Here is a 7,558-nt window from a genome sequence, read left to right on the forward strand (position 1 = left end):
GGCTCTTTCCCTGGCTGCGGCGACCAGCAACCCTCCCTGCGTTCGGACACCCTCCCTGCGTTCGGACCCCGGGCCGGCTCAAGCTGCTTCAGCTAGCGAACCCCCAGGACGGCGAGAGTTTTCCAAAGTTTAAGGTCCCACAGCACCTTTTACTGGTGGGACCCGCAGACAAACGTGTGCCACGAGCGCCACCTACTGGGCAGGATAAGAAAAACAGAACCCAGAGATTTCACAGAAAAATATTACAACCTTGCTGGGTCCAACACCAAGAGAAATCTGAATAAATGCCCAGACGCCAGCAGCAGAAGATAACAGTCCACGCTCAAAAGATTGAGAATATGGCTCAGTCAAAGGAACAAACCAATAGCTCAAATGAGACACAAGAGCTGAGACAACTAATGCTGAATATACGAACAGAAATGGAAAACCTCTTCAAAAATGAAATCGATAAATTGAGGGAGGACATGAAGAGGACATGGGCTGAACATAAAGAAGAAATAGAAAAACTTAAAAAACAAATTGCAGAACTTATGGAAGTGAAGGATAAAGTAGCAAACATAGAAAAAATAATGGATAGCTACAATGATAGATTTAAAGAGACAGAAGATAGAATTAGTGATTTGGAGGATGGAACATCTGAATTCCAAAAAGAAACAGAAACTATAGGGAAAAGAATGGAAAAATTTGAACAGGGTATCAGGGAACTCAAGGACAATATGAACCGCACAAATATACGTGTTGTGGGTGTCCCAGAAGGAGAAGAGAAGGGAAAAGGAGGAGAAACACTAATGGAAGAAATTATCACTGAAAATTTCCCAACTCTTATGAAAGACCTAAAATTACAGATCCAAGAAGTGCAGCGCACCCCAAAGAGATTAGACCCAAATAGGCGTTCTCCAAGACACTTACTAGTTAGAATGTCAGAGGTCAAAGAGAAAGAGAAGATCTTGAAAGCAGCAAGAGAAAAACAATCCATTATATACAAGGGAAACCCAATAAGACTTTGTGTAGATTTCTCAGCAGAAACCATGGAAGCTAGAAGACAGTGGGATGATATATTTAAAATACTAAAAGAGAAAAACTGCCAACCAAGACTCCTATATCCAGCAAAATTATCCTTCAAAAATGAGGGAGAAATTAAAACATTTATAGACAAAAAGTCACTGAGAGAATTTGTGACCAAGAGACCAGCTCTGCAAGAAATACTAAAGGGAGCACTAGAGTCAGATACAAAAAGACAGAAGAGAGAGATATGGAAAAGAGTGTAGAAAGAAGGAAAATCAGATATGATATATATAATACAAAAGGCAAAATGGCAGAGGAAAATATTATCCAAACAGTAATAACACTAAATGTCAATGGACTGAATTCCCCAATCAAAAGACATAGATTGGCAGAATGGATTAAAAAACAGGATCCTTCTATATGCTGTCTACAGGAAACACATCTTAGACCCAAAGATAAACATAGGTTGAAAGTGAAAGGTTGGGAAAAGATATTTCATGCAAATAACAACCAGAAAAGAGCAGGAGTGGCTATACTAATATCCAACAAATTAGACTTCAAATGTAAAACAGTTAAAAGAGACAAAGAAGGACACTATATACTAATAAAAGGAACAATTAAACAAGAAGACATAACAATCATAAATATTTACGCACCGAATCAGAATGCCCCAAAATACGTGAGGAATATACTGCAAACACTGAAAAGGGAAATAGACTCATATACCATAATAGTTGGAGACTTCAACACACCACTCTCATCAAGGGACAGAACATCTAGACAGAGGATCAACAAAGAAATAGAGAATCTGAATATTACTATAAATGAACTAGACTTAATAGACATTTATAGGACATTACATCCCACAACAGCAGGATACACCTTTTTCTCAAGTGCTCATGGATCATTCTCAAAGATAGACCATATGCTGGGTCACAAAGCAAGTCTTAACAAATTTAAAAAGATTGAAATCTTACACAACACTTTCTCGGACCATAAAGGAATGATGTTGGAAATCAATAATAGGCAGAGTGCCAGAAAATTCACAAATACGTGGAGGCTCAACAACACACTCCTAAACAACGACTGGGTCAAAGAAGAAATTGCAAGAGAAATTAGCAAATACCTCGAGGCGAATGAAAATGAAAACACAACATATCAAAACTTATGGGACGCAGCAAAGGCAGTGCTAAGAGGGAAATTTATTGCTCTAAATGCCTATATCAGAAAAGAAGAAAAGGCAAAAATTCAGGAATTAACTATCCATTTGGAAGAACTGGAGAAAGAACAGCAAGCTAACCCCAAAGCAAGCAAAAGGAAAGAAATAACAAAGATTAGAGCACAAATAAATGAAATTGAAAACATGAAAACAATAGAGAAAATCAATAAGGCCAGAAGTTGGTTCTATGAGAAAATCAATAAGATTGATGGGCCCTTAGCAAGATTGACAAAAAGAAGAAGAGAGAGGATGCAAATAAATAAGATCAGAAATGGAAGAGGAGACATAACTACTGACCTCACAGAAATAAAGGAGGTAATAACAGGATACTATGAACAACTTTACGCTAACAAATACAACAATTTAGAGGAAATGGACGGGTTCCTGGAAAGACATGAACAACCAACTTTGACTCAAGAAGAAATAGATGACCTCAACAAACCAATCACAAGTAAAGAAATTGAATTAGTCATTCAAAAGCTTTCTAAAAAGAAAAGTCCAGGACCAGATGGCTTCACATGTGAATTCTACCAAACGTTCCAGAAAGAATTAGTACCAATTCTCTTCAAACTCTTCAAAAAAATCGAAGTGGAGGGAAAACTACCTAATTCATTCTATGAAGCCAACATCACCCTCATACCAAAACCAGGCAAAGATATTACAAAAAAAGAAAACTACAGACCAATCTCTCTAATGAATACAGATGCAAAAATCCTCAATAAAATTCTAGCAAATCGTATCCAACAACACATTAAAAGAATTATACATCATGACCAAGTAGGATTCATCCCAGGTATGCAAGGATGGTTCAACATAAGAAAATCAATTAATGTAATACACCATATCAACAAATCAAAGCAGAAAAATCACATGATCATCTCAATTGATGCAGAGAAGGCATTCGACAAGATTCAACATCCTTTCCTGTTGAAAACACTTCAAAAGATAGGAATACAAGGGAACTTCCTTAAAATGATAGAGGGAATATATGAAAAACCCACAGCTAATATCATCCTCAATGGGGAAAAATTGAAAACTTTCCCCCTAAGATCAGGAACAAGACAAGGATGTCCACTATCACCACTATTATTCAACATTGTGTTGGAGGTTCTAGCCAGAGCAATTAGACAAGAAAAAGAAATACAAGGCATCAAAATTGGAAAGGAAGAAGTAAAACTATCACTGTTTGCAGACGATATGATACTATACGTCAAAAACCCGGAAAAATCCACCACAAAACTACTAGAGCTAATAAATGAGTACAGCAAAGTAGCAGGTTACAAGATCAACATTCAAAAATCTGTAGCATTTCTATACACTAGTAATGAACAAGCTGAGGGGGAAATCAAGAAACGAATCCCATTTACAATTGCAACTAAAAGAATAAAATACCTAGGAATAAATTTAACTAAAGAGACAAAAAACCTATATAAAGAAAACTACAAAAAACTGCTAAAAGAAATCACAGAAGACCTAAATAGATGGAAGGGCATACCGTGTTCATGGATTGGAAGACTAAATATAGTTAAGATGTCAATCCTACCTAAATTGATTTACAGATTCAATGCAATACCAATCAAAATCCCAACAACTTATTTTTCAGAAATAGAAAAACCAATAAGCAAATTTATCTGGAAGGGCAGGGTGCCCCGAATTGCTAAAAACATCTTGAGGAAAAAAAACGAAGCTGGAGGTCTCGCGCTGCCTGACTTTAAGGCATATTATGAAGCCACAGTGGTCAAAACAGCATGGTATTGGCATAAAGATAGATATATCGACCAATGGAATCGAATAGAGTGCTCAGATATAGACCCTCTCATCTATGGACATTTGATCTTTGATAAGGCAGTCAAGCCAACTCACCTGGGACAGAGCAGTCTCTTCAATAAATGGTGCCTAGAGAACTGAATATCCATATGCAAAAGAATGAAAGAAGACCCATCTCTCACACCCTATACAAAAGTTAACTCAAAATGGATCAAAGATCTAAACATTAGGTCTAAGACCATAAAACAGTTAGAGGAAAATGTTGGGAGATATCTTATGGATCTTACAACTGGAGGCGGTTTTATGGACCTTAAACCTAAAGCAAGAGCACTGAAGAAGGAAATAAATAAATGGGAACTCCTCAAAATTAAACACTTTTGTGCATCAAAGAACTTCATCAAGAAAGTAGAAAGACAGCCTTCACAATGGGAGACAATATTTGGAAATGATATATCAGATAAAGGTCTAGTATCCAGAATTTATAAAGAGATTGTTCATCTCAACAACAAAAAGACAGCCAACCCAATTACAAAATGGGAAAAAGACTTGAACAGACACCTCTCAGAAGAGGAAATACGGATGGCCAAGAGGCACATGAAGAGATGCTCAATGTCCCTGGCCATTAGAGAAATGCAAATCAAAACCACAATGAGATATCATCTCACACCCACCAGAATGGCCATTATCAACAAAACAGAAAATGACAAGTGCTGGAGAGGATGCGGAGAAAGAGGCACACTTATCCACTGTTGGTGGGAATGTCAAAGGGTGCAACCACTGTGGAAGGCAGTTTGGCGGTTCCTCAAAAAGCTGAATATAGAATTGCCATACGACCCAGCAATACCATTGCTAGGTATCTACTCAAAGGACTTAAGGGCAAAGACACAAACGGACATTTGCACACCAATGTTTATAGCAGCATTATTTACAATTGCAAAGAGATGGAAACAGCCAAAATCTCCATCAACAGACGAGTGGCTAAACAAACTGTGGTATATACATACGATGGAATATTATGCAGCTTTAAGACAAGATAAACTTATGAACCATGTAATAACATGGATGGACCTAGAGAATATTATGCTGAGTGAATCCAGCCAAAAACTAAAGGACAAATACTGTATGGTCCCACTGATGTGAACGGACATTCGAGAATAAACTTGAAATATGTCATTGGTAACAGAGTTCAGCAGGAGTTAGAAACAGGGTAAGACAATGGGTAATTGAAGCTGAAGGGATACAGACTGTGCAACAGGACTAGATACAAAAACTCAAAAATGGACAGCACAATAATACCTAATTGTAAAGTAATCATGTTAAAACACTGAATGAAGCTGCATCTGAGCTATAGGTTTTTGTTTTGTTTTGTTTTGTTTTGTTTTGATTTTACTATTATTACTTTTATTTTTTTCTCTATATTAACATTCTATATCTTTTTCGGTTATGTTGCTAGTTCTTCTAAACCAATGCAAATGTACTAAGAAATGATGATCATGCATCTATGTGATGATGTTAAGAATTAATGATTGCATGTGTAGAATGGTATGATCTCTAAATGTTGGGTTAATTTCTTTTTTTCCGTTAATTAAAAAAAAAAAAAAAAGAGAAGGGATAATTGGAGATGAAGGGATACAGACTGTACAACGGGACTGGATATAAAAACTCAGAAATGGACAGCACAATACTACCCAATTGTAATGCAATTATGTTAAAACACTGAATGAAGCTGCATGTGAGGTATAGGTTTTTTGTTTTTGTTTTTTTTTGTTTTTTTTTCTTTCTATTATTGTTTTAATTCTTATTCTGTTGTCTTTTTATTTCTTTTTCTAAATCGATGCAAATGTACTAAGAAATGATGAATATGCAACTATGTGATGTTATTAAGAATTACTGATTGTACATGTAGATTGGAATGATTTCTAATTGTTTTGTTAATTCTTTTTTTAATTAATAAAAAAAAAATTAAAAAAAAAAAAAAGAACTCCATGATATATCAGGGGAACATAAATGCTAAGAGTTATAAAGCACAGTGAGGGGAGAGAGCATGCCAGCAGTGGGTATGGGTGATGTTTTAGATATGGAGGTTCAGCTTGACTTTCTCATAAGGAAGGGAGGAGGGTCAACACCGGCCTCTAGAGGAAGAGCCTTGGAGACATGAGGAATAGCAATTAAAATGATCTGAGGCGCTTTATGTGTTCCAGAGACAGCAAAGTCCACAGCTCTGGAGTCCGGTTAGGGGCAGGGGAGTAGGAGGTGATGAGAGCTAAAAGGCATGGAGTGCAGATGTCACAGGAGCTTGTGGGCCATGTTAAAGATTTTTTACTTTCTTGAGAGTGAGGTAGAAGATTAATGGAGATAGCTGAGAAGAATGATGTGATCTAATTTATATAACAAAAGATTGCTAGCTACAAGGTGGAAAAGAGAATTCACAGAGGGTTAATCCAGATTATTTGTATAGTGTAGCACACTCTGAATGGTTAATAAAAAATTAAATGCTTTCCACCTCTGTTCTTTCACCCTTCCCTCTCTCCCTTTGTATAGTGTTTCTCAATATAGAACTGCCTTTGTGGTTTAGGGACTAAACCTAAAGGACTGTTTTGCTTTAGGGACTACCACAGGCCAGGATGGGCCCCCAGAGGAAGCAATGAGGCTCTAGCTTTGAGGAATGGGGAGGAAGATCTCTGCAATTCCCTCCACAGTGTGCCAGCAGTAGGGATTCAAGGCAGAAGTCTGTTTCTGAAAATAGGCGTTTATTTCTGCGAGGCAAGCATCGAGTCCCTCAGGAACCTGAGTGCAGCAGGGAGCGGAGATGGGTTGGGTTGCAAAGATAACAATGAAAAACTCCTCAAGCTCAGTTGGGGGACAAAAGAGGCTGCTTTTCAGGGAGGTCAATTCTAGCTGACGCGTGCAAGGAGAATTCCAAACAGCAGAGCCAACTGGAGAAAGCCAGAAGGTAAGAGAACGCTGAAGAGAACACACAGTTTTGCCCTGAATCAGCTTTGGTACCATGCCTCAGGGCCAGGGAGCTAGGAGCCCTGACATTTTCAACCTTTTAGTGTAGCAGTATATTCAACTTGAATGTTCTACCAATAAAGAATTTACCTGTGCCTACATGTTCAGGAGTATGTGTGTGTGTGTGTGTGTGTTTGTGTTTGACCAAACATCAGCATTACTATTTGCTTACAGTTGTAGTTCAATTAGAATCAAATAGGGACATGTTTCTCCAGCTTTTGCACTTTCTTAAACCCTAAAAACATACAACCCTTGATGTCTACCAGCATCCCTCTGATTTCCAGCATGGGGTTCCACATTCTCAATCCTTGTACATGTTAGAATGACGTGGGGAGATTTTTTTTTAAATATTAATGTTTCAGACCTCATCCTCAAAGACACAAACTTAATTGGTCAGGGGTGTGGCCAGAGCTTTGGTATGATTTTATTTAAGCTCCCCAAGCAATCCTGAAGTATGGCCAGATAAGAACCTCCGTGCCAAATTAGACACAAGAACCAGGTGTCAACAGATAATTTCTGGCTTTTGGCTTTCTTGCTGAGTTCTAACTAAATTAA

The sequence above is a fragment of the Tamandua tetradactyla genome, chromosome 6 (genome assembly GCF_023851605.1).
Source record: "Tamandua tetradactyla isolate mTamTet1 chromosome 6, mTamTet1.pri, whole genome shotgun sequence".
In the NCBI taxonomy this organism is placed as follows: Eukaryota; Metazoa; Chordata; class Mammalia; order Pilosa; family Myrmecophagidae; genus Tamandua; species Tamandua tetradactyla.